Below are 17,888 nucleotides of genomic sequence, written 5' to 3' on the forward strand. Positions count from 1 at the left end.
CCAAATTGATGGTATGACCATATGGGATGGAGTATCCGAGCTGAAGGTAGGCATGGTATTTATTGGGAAACAAGATGTCCAAGCGGCAGTTAAGAGATATTCCATTAAAAGGAATGTCACTTTTGCTACATTAGGATCAAAACCCCAGAAGTATGCTGTGAAATGTATCAATGGAACCTGTCGTTGGAGGATGAGGGCGATTCTAAAAGAAAAACTAGGATATTGGCGTATCACTAAGTATGGGGATCCGCATACTTGTATCGCATCTCTTCTCACACAGGATCATAATAAGCTCGATTCTAGCATAATAATGGGTTGTATATTAGAGATGCTTCGTGAGTCACCATCATTGCGAGTGAGTGCTATAATTGGGAATATAAGAACTCAATATCAATACACGATTTCTTATAAGAAAGCTTGGTTTGCCAAGAGCAAGGCATTATTGGCGATTTATGGAAATTGGGAGGAATCATACAATAAATTGCCTCGCTACATGAACGCATTGAGTCATTACAATCCTGGTAGTGTCAGCGTGTTGATCGTGAATGAAGTGTCGGATTATCATGTTCGCGTGTTCAAAAGATTTGTTTGGAGTTTCAGGCCATGTATTGAGGGGTTTAGGCATTGTCGTCCAGTTATAATGGTTGATGGTACTTTTTTGTATGGAAAGTATCGACACACATTATTGATCGCAACCGCATTCGATGGGAATCGACATATTCTCCCAATTGCTTTTGCACTAGTTGAGAGTGAGAATCAAGATAGTTGGGGATGGTTCATGCAATGCATACGTGAACATATCACGCAACGAGAAGGTCTATGTGTTGTTTCAGATCGACATGCTGGAATTTTGTATGCAATGAATAGTGAAAACCATGGTTGGAGAGAACCATTGGCATACCATCGATATTGCCTTCGTCACTTCATGAGCAATTACGACTCAAAATTTCACAATGTGACAATTAAAAATCTGATATGGACCACTGGTACGTTGTCTTTCCATTAATATGTTGATATTTAGAAGCCATTTATTTCACTAGTTAACTTAAGCCATTTTTCACATAGGGTCTGAACCACAACCGCGGAAATTCACGAAGATAATGGATCGTATTAAGGTAATGGACAAGGAGTCATATAAGTGGATCATGGACAAACCGCTTGATCGATGGACTATAGCATATGATAACAGTGCAAGATATGGAGAACACGCCACCAATATAGCAGAATGTGTTAATGGTGTTTTGAAAGGGGTGCGTCAAATGCCCGTTAAAAGCATCGTGGAGCACACATTTATGAAGATGGTGTATTACTTTGACCTGCAACGCAAAATGTTTCATAAGTTACTTGGTCAATGAGAGCAGGTGGGACCTAAGTGCAAGAAGTTCTTGGTTAGCAATGTGAAAAAGGCAAGTGGGCATAAAGTGACCAACTATGACAGCCGCACTGGGGTTTGCCATGTCCAAACAGGGTATGATCCATTAACAAAAAAGGGGAACAACACACAAAATGTTAACTTGCACAAGAAGGAGTGTACATGCATGAAATTCCAGATATTCCGGTACCCATGTTCTCATGCCATTGCATGTTTCTTGAATCTCCATATTGATTGGTGGAAGTACGTTGATAAAGCGTACTTATTAGAGGAGAATTTAAAAGTGTACCACCATTCATTTCAACCTATGGCACACAAAGATTATTGGCCAGAGTTTCCATCTCCAAAGCTTATTGTGAATCCAAATACTAAACGACAGAAAGGAAGGCCAAAGTCAAGCAGAATAAGAAATGAAATGGATGTGAGGGAGAAAGGAACAACTTCGTATTCATGTAGTATATGTGGAAAAGACGGACACAACAGAAAGACATGTGTTGCAAGGGCTAGCACTTCTACTTTGCCTAATTGATAGTCAAAGTTGTAATTGCATAATTAGTTGTTCACCTAACAATATTTTGTGTATTACTGCACTTTTAATGTATGTGTATTAACTCCTAATTAAGCATTCTTTTTTGGTATATTCATCATTTTGTATTTTTATGGAATAGGTAATGGCAAATAGGCAATACAATCATTTCAATAACGGAGAAATAATCGATAAGTACGTTGATCCCACATGTGAAACATGGTACGGTCGAAAAAGACTATTTTCTACGGTCCGAAGTTCATATTGGATGGGGCCCACCAATGCGGGACATATTTTTGAAGGATATCACAGTACAGATGTTCCTGCAAATTGCATTGTTGATGAGTATACACCACCTGGGTGGATGAGATTATGGGAAGTTAGATGTGAGCTTGAAGCATATTGTATATGTCACAGTTTACCTAGACCTAAAGTCATATCATCAACATTGCCGAGGCGAACAGTTCAAGACATTGAAATTGTGAAAGAACAATTGCAATGTGAAATTGATATTATGGAGATTCGCCTAGATAAATTACATGGTGAAGAAGTCACAACTCTTGAACCGTCAATTATAACATCAGATTTATATTCTGACAGCGATGAAGACTTTCGAGGCTACTTACCATCTTGTTTGCCTCGTTGTTGTTACCACACGTTTCGTCTTTAGGATATGGTGAACATGTTTATGTCATATCTTATTTGCTTCTGTGATATTTTATAATTGAAAGACTTATATTTTATGAATAATGAAAGATAATATATTGTAATTGTTCTTATTTAAATTAGAAAGTAATCTCTTTATGTAGGTTTGTTGAATATGCCGATAACATATACTCCTGGTGATATATATCGTTGGATGGGACGAAAGTGGGCACTTGATGATGATTTTATGTATCCTCTAGATCCGAGACAACATAACGCGGAAAATGTCATGCGTATAATGCAAGAAGAATGAGAATATCGAGTCAATGAGGCAGATGTTTTACGTGGAGATGCAACAACTTGGGGGGTTCGCAAACCTTGTTTTAAGTCCATTAACATACCTCGCACGACCAGTAATGAACTCCACTTAGCTCTTCATAGAATACGGGAAGAAAATAACCGTATTAAGATCAGACTAAATCGATTTGAAATGAGAAAACTTGCACGCGAGTATGCTGAAGATGCACTAGTAGAAAAATGGCCATTTGCATCGGCCGTTTAGGGCCATTTGCATCGGCCATTGGCCGATGCAAAAGCCCTCGATGCAAATGTGTTTGCATCACATTTGCATCGGCCGTTGGCCGATGCAAATGGTTGTAGCATTTGCGTCGGCCCTTTAAAAGGGCCGATGCAAATGATGTAGCATTTGCATCACATTTTTAAAAGGGCCGATGTAAATGATGTAGCATTTGCATCACATTTTTTAAAGGGCCGATGCAAATGCAGTCTCATTTGCATCGGCCTTTTTAAACGGCCGATGCAAATGTCATTTAAAAAAATAATTTGGATTGAATGGAGCTCTATAATATAGCAAATAGCTTTGATTCATATATATTAAATGGAGAATTTTCATATACATATGTCCTTCACTATAATGGAGAACACAAAGTAAAAGGCCACATGGTAGGTGTAATGGAGAAAATATAGATTACTATGTCCTTAACTATAATGTCCATGCTTATGCTGAACTATACTCATGAAACAAAATGTTGATTTTCCACTTTCTATTCCTAAAATTCCCCAGCAACCAAATAAAATAAACAAAGCAAAATGTGAACACAAAATGCTATCATAACATAGGAATAAGGGACGATTACCATTTGGACTTGATTGAGGTGAGGTCGCAACCTCAGTTCGATATATTTATACCAAAAGTGTGTGGAATAATTGATCCTTGTATTCATATTGCTGTAAAAAGGGACATCAAACCATAGTCTCAAATCGCAAACTACAAAACAATCAACTTCAACAAAGTCCCCCCACCTCACAAAAAATGAAGAAATCCACCAAAATTAAGGATAATAGATACTTATTAAATGAATCCTAAACTTCCAATTAAGGAAAATAGATCAATATATTCTATGCAAATATTGAACTCTTCGAACTTGACAGTGTCAAGAGCATAGCTTAGAACAAGGAAAAATGAAAGCTTAATTACATCATCCATTTTTTTTAGGAAATAGACAGAATGAGCATGTGAATAAAGTTCAAAAATGTTTCTAATGAATTTTGATATTTAAGCACAATCGAATATAGGAAACCATGCTCTATGAATATGCAGATAAAGAGTTGGAGTGAGAATGCTATCACCGAATCTCAGACAATTTTCATCAAAGTAGGAATGCTATCACCATAAAGCCCTTGTGTAATTGACATATGATTATCTTATCAGTGAGCACATCATAAATATCTAATTGCCTTTCATGTTGTAATGCAAGATTAAGAACACGTTCAACTTCAAGCAGAGGATTTAACATCAAGATTTGAGATTTTCCCATAGAAAAATTCGCATTAAAACCTTTAAAAAACTTGATAACAAAATCATGTTCCTGATAAGCTCTAACCTTCTTAATAGCAGCACAAGTTTCACTACTACCATCAGTACATACATAAGGAGCAATCCTAAGAAAATTAACTAGTTCTTCCTAGACTATTTGCAATTTTATAAAATAATATGTTGCATTGCACATATCGCCCTACATTGTGGCTAAAATTTCATCCTGAAGTTCAACAATATGCAAAGCATCTCCCAAAAATTTCAAACTTGTGCAGCAGTGTCAAACCAAATGATAGATTATGCAATCAAAGGAGATAAAAAATGTTTAATGAGAGTACTAACTTATTACACCTACGACAAGACGGCTGATTCATAACAGGAATAGAAAACAAAGGAAAAGATAGATCCATCAATAAAGTGATCTTATTTTTCGCAATTAAAAAACCTTTGACATATCAACTCTAAGAAATTAATTCTTACTATTCAATGGTTGTGTCACTAAAACAAACATAAAAAGGACTCGAAGGATTCTAAGCCGTACGGTGATTCTCTAGAGTAACATTCGCATTCAGATTGGTAGCAAGATTCATAGTATTGTCCGATCTAAGAAACTGACTTAAACCATTAGTATTGCTTAAGAGGGCAGCAATATAGGACATAAATGATCACAAGATCAAAATAAGAACAAAGATCAGATCACAAGTTCAGAAGAAGAAAGGGAAAGCGAAAGTGAAATCGCTAGACGGAGTGCGATTCAATAAACAAGTGTAAAGCTCTCCTGTTATGATGAGGAAGATGCATGGAGTTGAATAGTTTCTTGCTTGCTTTCACTCTACTTACATCCTATTTGTTTTCTCAATAAGAAAGGAATCATCTTATGTGTTTTCAATAATCAATTGAAAGACATACCTGTCATTGTCAATGGAGATTATACTCATAATGTCTTCTATCTTATGTAATAATCATCTTCCCCATGAAAGACCTAATTCTAATTCAATAACTTTGATTATCTAGGAAATGATTGTTATGAATGCATAAAAAGGTAGATGATATGTAGTAACAATAATCATCATTATCAAAGCAGCCCTGCTTGCATTATGCATTGAATATTAATCACTAAAATAAGCAAAATTTTAACTCATAAACTCACAAGCAGATGGGACATCATGCAACGGGTGACCTTTCTGGTTCCTATCTACAATCTTTTGTGCAAGGGATACTTGCTTTCCAACCACAAGGATAAATGCCTTACCCTTTCCCAGAGCACCTCTAGCTGTTCTTCCAACACAATGCACATATTCACTTGGATCACGTGGAAAGTCGAAGAGTACGACATGATTCACACCACTAAAATCGATGCCGCGTGATGCTCTGCCATAAAGTATGAAACATACATTACTATTTTATGTTAAGCTTTTGCTATATGGATGGGGGCTCTATTTGACAGTCAGCAATCCGCAAAATCAGGATAAGGAAAATAAATGTACAAGGATCATAATACCTATCAGTGCAAACCAAAAATGAAGAGCACCCTCTGTTGAAAAAAATTAACTATTAATTTAAAACAATTAAGGAATTGTTAGTTTGAAGTCTCAGGGATCATTTATGTAATTTGTATTAATTAGAGAGCTTTTCATGTAATTTGTAAATTATAAAAAAAAAAAAAATGTGAAAGTTGGACCACCGAAATTGGTGGTCCAAGTCAAAATAATGGGCAGCAGCAATTTGCTGCTGCCTAATTAATTGGGTAGGCCAGCAATTATTGCTGGCCTTATCCCCTCCTTGGCTTATAAAGCCAAGGAGATGCTTCCTTAATTTTTGGACTTTGAGGGATTAGAAATTTAGGTGGTAAGGAGAGAATTGTGAGTATTGAAAGAGAGTAATTTATATATGCAGTATTGTGTATTTGTTAAGAGAGGGTAGTTCAATTATTTTGGGGAAAGACAAAATAGTAAAGATAATTAATTCGGGTATTTTGGGAAACACTTGAGTGTACTATTTTTGTTTTTATCTCATTGTAACACCCTCTTGTAAACCTCACAATTCAATAAAATTATTTTATCGTTTCCGCTAAATTGTCGCAATCCTGAAAAATTCCCAACAACTGGTATCAGAGCTTCAACGATCTTAAGGGATCAGTGAGTTTTGGAGAATGGCAGCCCACCAATCATCCTCGGTTTTTCCTCCTCCAAGTTTCAATGGCGAAAATTATCAAATTTGGGCTATCAAAATGAAAACTCATTTAAAAGGGTTGAGTTTATGGCAGTGGGTTGAATCTAAGAAGGAGGTAACACCTCTTGGAGACAATCCAACTTTAAATCAAATAAGGGCTCATGAAGAGGAATCATCGAAAGCTCCAAGAGCTTTGTCTATCATTCATGGTGCTGTCTCAGAGTCAATTTTCACGAGAATTATGACTTGTGAAACAGGAAATGAAGCTTGGGAAAAGTTGAAAGAACTTTATGAAGGCAATGAACGAACAAAGAGGATGCAAGTCTTGAATTTCAAAAGAGATTTTGAGACTTTGAGAATGAAAGAAAATGAGTCGGTACATGAGTATTATGACCGGTTGATGGCGGTTGTGAACAAAATCCGGCTAATGGGAGAAGATCTGCCTGATAGCAGAGTTGTTGAAAAATTGTTCGTGAGCTTGCCTGAAAGGTTTGAGGCAAAACTTTCATCTCTTGAAGATTCAAGAGATATAAGTCAATTATCCTTATCCGAATTAATTAATTCTTTGCAAGCTCAAGAACAAAGAAGAGCAATGAGAAATGGAAAAAATGAGGAAGCAGTTGAGGGAGTTTTCCTCACCCAAGATTCAAAAGGAAAAAGGGAAATTCCTCAATGTGGTCATTGCAAAAAGCATGGTCATGATGAGAAGGACTGCTGGTACAAGGGGAAGCCTCAATGTTTCAAGTGCAAAAAGTTTGGGCATTCTCCACCTTTCTACATGTCTCAATCTGTAAATTTAAGAGGCAAAATTTTGCGTGTTACCATTGTGTGCATGTAAGTATATATATAATTCTACTACTTCAACCAAATCCTAAGTTAATTCGATTTTCTATGGTTTTCAAAAATTAAAACCAACAGATAAGTGACAAGAAAAATCTTTAAAGGGGAAACTGTGTAACATACCCATCCATTTCCGGCATCTGAATGTCCATGAAGCAGACATCAAATTGGTGGGGAGGGGTCAGAAAATCAATAGCCTTTTCCCCACTCCCTGCGCAGACAACCTCAGCTCCATATTTCTTCAAAGCACCAGCAGCTACTTTAAGTTTCACACTGTTATCATCTACAATAAGAATTTTTCTTCCGAGAAGAAGATTACTGATTCCCCCTTTCACGGAACCCCCTTGTTTCCAACACCTATTGCTCGTTGTAATGACGTGGCCAACATGCTTGCCCATGTACAGCGCCGGATAAAATCCTTGAGCTCGATGAGAAGAAGAATGGAGAAGAGAATCCTTGACCTAGTCGGAGGTGGAAAAGGCAGCCACGGAAGGGAGCTGGGTTTCCATATTGTGAGAAGGAGAAGAGGGAGTTGGGAGGCGGCTACAAATAAGTACATTAACCCTAAAATCCAAATTTTATACTAACACTATTTGCATCGCCCTATTATAAAGGGCCGATGCAAATAATGTAGCTATTTGCATCAGTATTTCTTAAGGAACCGATGCAAATAGTTCAATTGCTATTTGCATCGGCTCTTTTAAAAGGGCCGATGCAAATAATACGTTCATTTGCATCGGTCCTTGTTAAGGGCCGATGCAAATAATGTAGTTATTTGCATCGGTACTTTTTAAGGGCCAATGCAAATCGTTCAATTGCTATTTGCATCGGTCCTTTTAAAAGGGCCGATGCAAATAATACGTTTATTTGCATCGGTCCTTGTTAAGGGCCGATACAAATACTAAATGTCATGACATTTGCATCGGCCCCAAATAACACTAGTACAAAAATGGCCTTTAGTGACGCCTTATTGGCAATGGTTTCTAAACAAAACCGATGCCAAAGGTCTTTGGGGTCGGTTTTTTAAAAAAACCGACCCCAAAAAAGATTTATTGGCATCAGTTTTTTTAAAAAACCGATGCCAAAGAACTTTGGGGTCGGTTTTGATAAAAACCGACCCCAATACTATTATCATTGGCAACGGTTTTTTAGAAAACCGAGCCCAATGTTTTATCATTGGCAACGGTTTTTAAATTACCAACTTCAAAGACTTTTTAATTTTTGAAGAAAAGATCATTAGAGTCGGTTTTTAAAAACCGTTGCTAATATTATTATTATTGGGGTCGGTTTTTCAAAAAACCAACCCTAATAAAATTATTAGAGTTGGTTTTAAAACAAACCGACCCCAATTAATTTTTCATTCACATCGGTTTTCCTAAAAAAACCGGAAAACCGACTCCAACTTTACATGAGTAATAGCCTATAGTAAACAATTTTAGTTCACGCCGTAGTCGTCTTCCCCAATGTTCACGCAGTCCAACAGGTCATGAGAGTCATATTCCCCAACAGTTCAGGCTTTCGATTTCGCCTAACGCGTTTCACAGTCGTCTTCCCCTAATGCATTTCACGGTAGTTCCTTTTGCTTCCACTTATTCACTTTCCATAAGGAATTTCAGAAGTCGTCTTCCCCTATACCGAGAAGGACTCGAGCAGTTCTTCCTAAAATCGTGTTCCCCTATAAAAACGACTTGAGCATTTCACGAAGTGGTTTTCCCCTAAGAACGACTCCAGCAGTTAGGAATGACTTCAGCAGTTCTTACTAAGTCGAGGAAACCTTCGTCTTCATCAGTTTCTTCCTAAGTTGGAGGTTTGTCTTCTGTTTATCTGATTTTATTCATTGATTGTGTGCCCTAAAAATTCCTATGTTGGAGGCTTGTTTCCGTTAATCTTCTGTTTTTCTGGGCAAACAAATCCATAATCATATATGTATGTTCCTTCTTCCATGATGCACACCTATTGTTCGATATAATGTCCCAGAGAGACATAGCCACCTGTAACTCCCTCATGCCTATTGTTCCAGATTGTGCCTCATGTGTGTGTACGGCTTTCCTGATTTGTGTGTACGGCTTTCCTGATTTGTGCCATATAGTTTTTAACAGATAAGAAAGCTTTGGGCCTAATTTGATACGGTATTGCTACGATGGAGATGTGATATTGCTTGTTGTTGGTTCATGCTTAATGACACTCTAGGTAAGCATTTATTTCTCTGTGTGTACGTCTTTCTCTATTTTGAGATAATTTCTTAATTTCTTAACTGCCTCTACAATATGCCCTGCTCTATTGTTTCCTTTCTAAAATCATAATCAACAATGCTACTTGATTTACATCTCTCTTAAATTAGATTTTTTTTTTTTTGCGGGGATACAGATTTCCTACTTGTTCAAATAGTCCAATGTCAGTTTTGCAACAATCTAAACATTGAATCATGAAATAAAAATTTTGTTGAGTGTGCATATTAGATTGTATTGGCATAAAAATCATTAGGTTCAAGTATCATTTTAGCATCACTGAATGTTGTAATGAGATTAAACAGACAGGAAAAGAACCCTGCATATTCCTCTAGGACTTCGATCCAGATTCAAAAATTTGAATCTGCATCATCTAACTAATCCAAGCAGATATTCATAAGAGCAGATGCTTCAAAAATACCAACAATGTCAGGATTTCTAATTATCTTTGGTGGTTTATATTGACTTGCTGGTGCTCCATTTTTCAGAGCCATTTTAATATTGAAATTGGAATTATGAATATTTTGCATGGCTTCATGTTTAATCAATTCAATTAGGCTTGTACACCAACATTTGAGGAGGAGCATTTTGGAAATCACTCAAAGTTATCAATAAAGAAAATTATAAGTACATCAATATTTGATGTTTTATTTATTTCAATATATTGATTCAACAAGTAACTTACATATTCAAAAAAGTAGGCATGAGAGGGTAATAGATGGAGCAATATGCATAAGAATTGGAATTGCTGATATGATATAAAAATACTCAGAATATCAAGTTAAGTGCAATTTTATAATGGTACCATTATACTTTTTAAAGTTTGCAAATTGCAACAATTTGAAAAGCTTATTAATTAGTTTATATAATTTAAACTTCTATATGGTTTGGTAAATATACTTATAACATTTCTCATTACCCCTTTATTCATATGATCTTTTTTATTCCCCACCATTTCTAGCTCAATTGTTTTTGTTTTTTTTTTTATCAAATATCAATTTTATACTTCTAAAACTAATTTAATTCAACTTCCAAATTAATTTCAATTTTCATTGAACATTTTAGATTTTAATGGGTGCACTTTATTATTTTTAGTAATCAAATCTTCTGATAATGTACTTTAAAAACCGACCTTTAATAGATACTAACAGAGGACCTATATGACCCCTATCAAGAGAGGAACAACACCTTCTAAGAGCTTCAATTGATTCTTGCAAGGGAAGCATCCCTCTGTAACTTCAAAGAAAATCTTCAAGTGTTTTGGACTAGTTTCCAAATTCAAGAAACTGGCATACTCTGAAATCTCTACAGACATAGAATTTCTCATTACTAGCTGAAAACTCCCCCATTGCACACATCAAATCTCTCTCTGTTATAATCTCATTGGAATTCTTTAGAGCTCTAATAAGAAACTCTACTTTTGGACATGAATTATAAAAACCAGTAACTCTCACAATATCCTATAAAGTTCTCTATAAATAAGTAGTCACAACCACTTCATATATCTTCCCCACTTCAACACCTTAAAAATAAACTGTTTCTTTGCCAACAGTAATGCCTTTTAATTCAAAATAGGCAGCAGTTGGAAGGATAAGGAATTGGGTTAACTCTGGAGGTTGCATTATATCCAAGTTAATACCCATAGGACATTCTGATGCAAAGTAATCTCCACCTAAAATCATGACATCTCCTGCATAGTACTTGAGCTTGGAATGCTTCCAGTTGCAACACACTTGACAAAACAATCCCATCCCAGAATATGGATCCAAATCTCTTTGAGAATTCATGTTGAGCCCCACCAAGAAGAGTTAAGACAGATTCTCTCATTTCAGGATCACTATATATGCATACTCATTCTGAAGATCATCACATAACATAATTGTACCCACTTGGATTCAAGCACCTTAAATGCTTTAATTAAGCATATAGCATATGGGGCAGCAATCCTATCTACTAAATCATAGTGCCTAAGGGCACAAAGAAGATGACAATACATTTGTTGCTCAATATTTCTACTTGAAATGACCTCAGGCGGACTAATGCAAGAGAAAGCCTGACACCAATATTTCTACCTGAAATGACCTCAGGCAGACTATTGCACTTCAATGTTTGCCAAGAGCTCAAAAGGATCCACTAAACCTGAATAAAAACATCACTGTTTATCATTCAACAATTCCATTACCGAGGAAACTATATAGGAAACCATAAAAATTTATAAGTGATTTGTGATATTTTTGCTATTGCTGAGTTGTTTATAAGTGATTTGTGATATTTTTGCTTCTTTTCTTATATTGTCCTAAATTTTTGTTTGGTATTTCTTCAGGTTGATGTGGAACGGAGTGATGTTGCTGATACACAAGTTCCAGGTATGATTTGATTTTAGTCTTTGTATTATCTTTAGAAAATGGTTTGTTTTTTCAATAATCAATTGTGCATAATTAAATAATGTGAAAAAAAATTAGTTGTCTAATTTATTTTAAAAGCTTTTCCGCTTTATTTCGGTATGTTACTCTTCCACTTGTCCAAGTCATTCTCGAAGTTTGGCTTTGAAAAATTCCAGACTATGCCCCATGCTTGTGTACGGCCTGTCCTGATTTCTGCCATATAATTTTTACCAGGTAAGAAAGCTTTGGGGCTAATTTGATAGGGCATTGCTATGATGGAGATGTGATATTGCTTGTTGCTGGTTCATGCTTAATGACACTTTAGGTAAGTATTTATTTCACTGTGTGTCTTCTCTATTTTTAGATAATTTCTTAATTCTAGTTTCAATTTTAGTTGATTTGCCTAATTTAATTGAGTTGGTGATTGTAGTGTCTTATAGCATTTATGGTTGAAGCATATTGGGTATTTCATTGATTGATGATGCCTGGCCTTAATTTCTACTACTTCTATATATATCAAGTGTCATTGTGTATGAAATTGAGAAACCAACATCTAGCCGGATGACCATAAAGGGAGATTACTTGGGTGGGATTTACGTATAAGCCTTCGCGGATGAGCAAAGTGTTGTGAGCTTCGGTGAGGATGCTTATGTATGTGTTTGGAAATTAAGCCATCAATGACTCTAATGAATGGAATTTATCAAACATAATATCAACTGCTCTTCGGTGTGATTCTTGTCTAGTTTCTCTTGTAATGAGCTTGAACAGGATGTTTGAAAAACTGCTCTTTTTAGTTAAAACAGTGTCGCCAAGTGAAGGCACCGATAATGCCAACTCCAGCTCATGCTCCTGCTCCACCAGTAGTGATCAAGCCACTAAGAGTCGACTATGTTATTGTTAAATACAGGAATCACTAATGTTGTGATAGATGCAAATGTGTGCCTCCAAGAACTTACTTATGGAAACAGGGAGAAATGTGGAAAATGCTACACTAGTGCAACCACCCACTGCAACAAGCCTAAATGTCCTTGAACTTCATATATATGTTTATGGAGTAAGAGGTGTAAATAGTGAGACCAGCTGAGATGCTTGTAGAACTATATCCAGCAGCAAAAGCATCAGAAACACTCTCATCTCTTTTAGGAAATCCTGCAAGGCTTGAAGTTTTTCTTATGGTATGCATTCTAGACTGTCTTCCTGTTAGGAATTTTTTGTGCATATGCCTGCAAAATTGAACTTGAGTCCTAAACATATACCAAACTAAACAAGTCATTCTGATATGATATGTTTTTTTCTTCTACTTGATGACCAACATCCTATATGATTTTATCATCTAGACTGTTGAATACATGAACAGGTGAGGTGCAGTAACAGTATATATTGCATGGACAAAATTGCAAGTTTAACTGACTTTTTTAGCATGGCCAAATAATGAGGATAGTTGTTGTTTTCATCAATTTTGATTGTTATGTTATTGTTTGGATAGCTGCATGAGATACTATGATAGAAGGAGGTCTCGAAGCCCATACCAAAGAGAAAGAGGAAGCCTTGATTATGGCCAAATTCCATGAATTTAGTTTTGAGTTGAAAATTACAGATCAGTTGCTTCTATTGTGCATGTGTTTTGAACTTAGTTGAATTCCACCATATGTCTACCCTGTTATCATAAATTTACACTTTTCTCATAATATTTTACACCATCTTGGTTATTCAGGGAACCCTTATGTTTGTCATTTAGACTCCAATCCACTAAATACATATATATATATTTCAAAATATAATTTAATAAAAAAAATAATATTGATAAAAAAAATTATATCGTCTTTGGCATCGGTTTTGAATGTAAACCGTTGCCAAAGATCTTAACATTGGCATCGGTTTTAATGTAAAATGTTGCCAAAGATCTTACCTTTGGCATCGGTTTTTCAATAAAAACTGATGCCATTGTTTTTGGCAACGGTTGTTAGTACAAAACCGTTGCCGAAAAGATAACCTTTGGCATCAGTTTTACAAGAAAAACCGACGCCATTGGTTATTGGCAACGGTTGTTTTACATAACCGTTGCGTAAGAGCTTACCTTTGGCATTGGTTTTACAAGAAAAACCGGTGCCGTTAGCACATCAGACACGCTTGTTGGAGTGGTTATAGGCAACGGTTTTCGTAAAAAACTGTTACCAAAAGTCAGATCATTAGCAACGGTTTTCAAAACCGTTGCCATTAATTGGCGTCGCATACATTGGCAACGGTTTAAAAACTGTTGCCTATGGCCAAAATAAACCGTTGCCAAAGTCCATTTTTGTACTAGTGTAAAGGGCCGAAGCAAATGAACCTTTTGCATCGCTCTTTGTAACGACCGATGCAAATGCGCCGATGCAAATGGTCATTTTTCTACTAGTGATGGTGACATAAATGAAGCACGTATATTCATGAGTTATTCCACAAGTCTAAATAATAGATCTGATATAGAAATGTCAGATGAGGAAATATGAAAAAAAAATATAAGCTTGTTTGTTAATTAACTATTTTTTTATCATCAATTGACTCTTTTGTTTGGTGTGATTCTATGATGCAATTATGTGTATGATTTAGTTTGACTACGTTAGTTTGCATATATTCTAACATTATATAAATATTGAAGGTTGTTTAGGTGGAGGGCGATGACAACTAGAACTATTAACTGGTTGTTGGCGCCATTCAATGATGACTACCAAAATTGTCGTATAAGTGATCCACGCGAGTATTATTGTGGTTTGAGACGTGAATGGCCATACAGGTTTGCGGAATCAGAAATGCTAGCCAATGACTTACGTTCCTTGGGTGTTCAGCTTGTACACCGTAGGTCTTTAAATATGCCAAGACGAAATGTCCGTGACTATGAAATGGCTGTGAAACGAATTTGGAATGAGAATAATAAAATGTTATTGCGGCGAACATGATATTATATGTTAAAATTGGCCAAAGAACATGCGATAGCTAATGGGAGAGAGTTCTCTTCTGTGCATGAACGAAGAATTTTATCAGTTCGGCGCTACCAATCTGATGAGGAAATATCAGACGAAGAGTGAGTAGTTATTTGTACTATAACTAATATATTTCAATTATGACAACTTTTTATAAATGTGAAATTCAGTTAAATTTAAGTTACTACTCTCACTACTCAAAGACCAAATTTAAATAGCGATAAAGGGAAAGTTGATGGTTCTTCAAAGAGAACAAAAGTTTATGCCTTAAATGCATACATTTTATGAAGCTCAAAAAATGAAGCAAGTGAATGAGAAAACAACAAAAAATAATTTTAATTAATTATTATTATTGCAACATTTATTAAAACAACAAAAGTCAATGAATATAAAATATTAGGGTGAATAATTTATTAGTTTATGGGTTTGTACATATTACACTAGTTAGTCCCTCTTTTTATAAATGTGAAATTAAGTTAAATTTAAGTTGTACCAAATTGGAATGCCGCAATTGTGTGCGGGGTATGGGCTGTTTGGCTAACACGGAATTTGGTCATTTTCGAGGAAAAACCACCTGATATACACCACTTATTAAGATCGATTTGGACATCCATCCGTGAAGCGAATTATAATAGTCGAGGAACTATGCGCAATACTATGTCTGATTTCCACATTCTGAAGCAGCTCTCTCTTACTGGCAGGAACTCTACGGCACCCCGTATCATAGAAGTGTGTTGGTTTCCCCCGCCCCAAGAATGGATGAAGGTCAACATCGATGGTTCTGCAATGGGGGCTCCTGGACCAGCTGGCGCGGGTGGAATATTTCGTAACTCTCGCGGATTCGCCCATGGTGCATTTTGCTTTCATATTCCTACCGCATACACTTTTGTAGCAGAGCTACAGGCAGTTATAAATGCAGTGGAAATTGCTTGGACGCGTGGATGGACTCGGCTATGGATTGAGGCGGATTCCACATACGTGGTTGACAAACTAAAATCACATTCTACCGTGGTTCCCTGGTTTGTCTTGCAAAGCTGGAAAAAATGTTTATCTCGTCTCCGGCTTATGACCTATTCCGCCACACATATTTTTTGTGAGGGGAATGGGGCCGCTGATCGATTGGCTAGAGAAGGATTAGTCACCCGTGATTACACATGGTGGGACACGGCTCTAATTTTCTGTGACTCCCTTATATATCAGGATTTAGGTGGCTTCAGCCAATTTGGATTTTCTTAACTTGTTTTGCCTCATTTGGATGTAGTTCATGTTCTTTGATACTGCTCTTTAACGATATTTCATTTATTTTTTATTATATATATATTCTTTTGGGTTCGGTTTTACCCTAGGTTCGGAGGGTGCCAACCTAGTTGGCATGCTCTGACCCAATGGCTATGCCGGATTCCAGATTTCATTCAAAAAAAAAGTTGTATCAAATAAGTTACATTTAAATTACTACTCTCACTACTCAATTTAAGTTATAAGAATGAAATAAGTTACTATTCTCACTACTCAATTTAAGGTACTAGAATTAAATAAGTTACTATTATCACTACTCAATTTAAGTTGTATCAAATAAGTTACATTTAAATTACTACTCTCACTACTCAATAATGTCCCCCAGTTCCACAATGAGTGTTATACCGAATTCTATTACTTACTCTACGACCTTGTACGGCTACTGGCCTTTGTATTTCTTCAGGGGCAACTTCTTCTTCGTTCGCTATATTAACCACCCCTTAATTTTACCAATAAAAAAAATTAATTGTATTAGTATAAATCATTGTAAATAAATTATTTAAATTTTGAGTAGATCACAAATTTATTACCTGAATTTAACTCACTTTGCACTTGGTCAAATCCAAAAAGTCCAAGACCACCAAAAAATTGTTGATCGCTAGACCCAATGTTGGAAGGACCTCCATGATCATGTATGTTATAATCAAATTGGCTTGATGATGCACCACTTGCATATGCTGCAAATGCATTTGAACCAGATGCATATGCTGCAAAGGCACTTGAACCAGATGCATGTGTCCTAAATGCGGGTACCATATGATCGTGAGGTGTGTTGGTATACCCCTCATTATTATGCTAGAATAATCATTTGGATTAAATTGTGGATTTGGGTACGTCATCATTGGATTTTGTGGATTTGGATAAGCCATTGGTGGTGTTGGGGTTGGTGTACTTTGGTATATTTGTTGAGAACTCTTGCAAAATTAAGAGTTGGGGGAGCACGTTGGGGAATATATGTATCAGCTAAGTTATGCTCTTGATTTAGAGCTCCAATCAAACTGGATGCTCGTCCCCTAATAGCCTCTCTATTTACTTGTTGCTCAGGCAAATGATACATTGCCTGAAAACCATCTCCCTATAAATTGAAACATAAGAACACACATTACGAATATATACATATATATATGTATGTACATAAATTAAATCATTCAATATTTTATACATATACGTACCATTGCACCCCTGACACCTCTAGTAGGACTTATCCATCTTCTAGTCCGCAAAACATACCATTGCATATATTCAGATTGAGGACCAAGTGGTCCTCGTAATCTCCGTGTGGTTGCTATAAAATTGTGTCGATCATTCCGTTTCTCAATGAATACCCGATGCCGAACCTCCCATTCTACCTCGGTATTATTGCGTAACTCAACAGTATGGAGAGACCGCACCTGCAGCGGAATCCCCGGAATGGGCTGATCCATACCAAATTGTCGAAGACATCGATCAGGTTGATGATATTCGACAATTTGAAAACATATTAATGGTACAACAGAACGCCACACTGATTGAGCAACAACGCAATATTGTGGCAAATGATCGAGCACATTCGTGTATGGCTCCCAGCACATCTACAACATAACACAAAATTGTCGTCAACATATTTATGAATATGATACATGTAATTC

At 36.2% G+C, this 17,888-nt stretch overlaps 1 long non-coding RNA gene across 6 annotated transcripts; it reads left to right on the top strand.

Annotated features, from left to right (window-relative positions):
- The first annotated feature begins 8,826 nt into the window (after positions 1-8,826).
- On the top strand, positions 8,827-16,115 carry LOC136217975 (uncharacterized). Of its 6 annotated transcripts, none has more exons than XR_010683593.1 (6): positions 8,827-9,199; positions 9,492-9,582; positions 11,944-11,986; positions 12,239-13,179; positions 14,643-15,065; positions 15,666-16,115. It is a non-coding gene; the product is annotated as an uncharacterized lncRNA (long non-coding RNA). The 6 variants fall into 6 exon arrangements; XR_010683597.1 differs by lacking the exon at positions 15,666-16,115 and having other exon boundaries at positions 12,239-12,329; positions 12,435-13,179; positions 14,643-15,191; XR_010683596.1 differs by lacking the exon at positions 15,666-16,115 and having other exon boundaries at positions 9,413-9,582; positions 14,643-15,192.
- The last annotated feature ends 1,773 nt before the right edge of the window (positions 16,116-17,888 follow it).

This window comes from Euphorbia lathyris, chromosome 2 (genome assembly GCF_963576675.1).
Source record: "Euphorbia lathyris chromosome 2, ddEupLath1.1, whole genome shotgun sequence".
NCBI classification, from domain to species: Eukaryota; Viridiplantae; Streptophyta; class Magnoliopsida; order Malpighiales; family Euphorbiaceae; genus Euphorbia; species Euphorbia lathyris.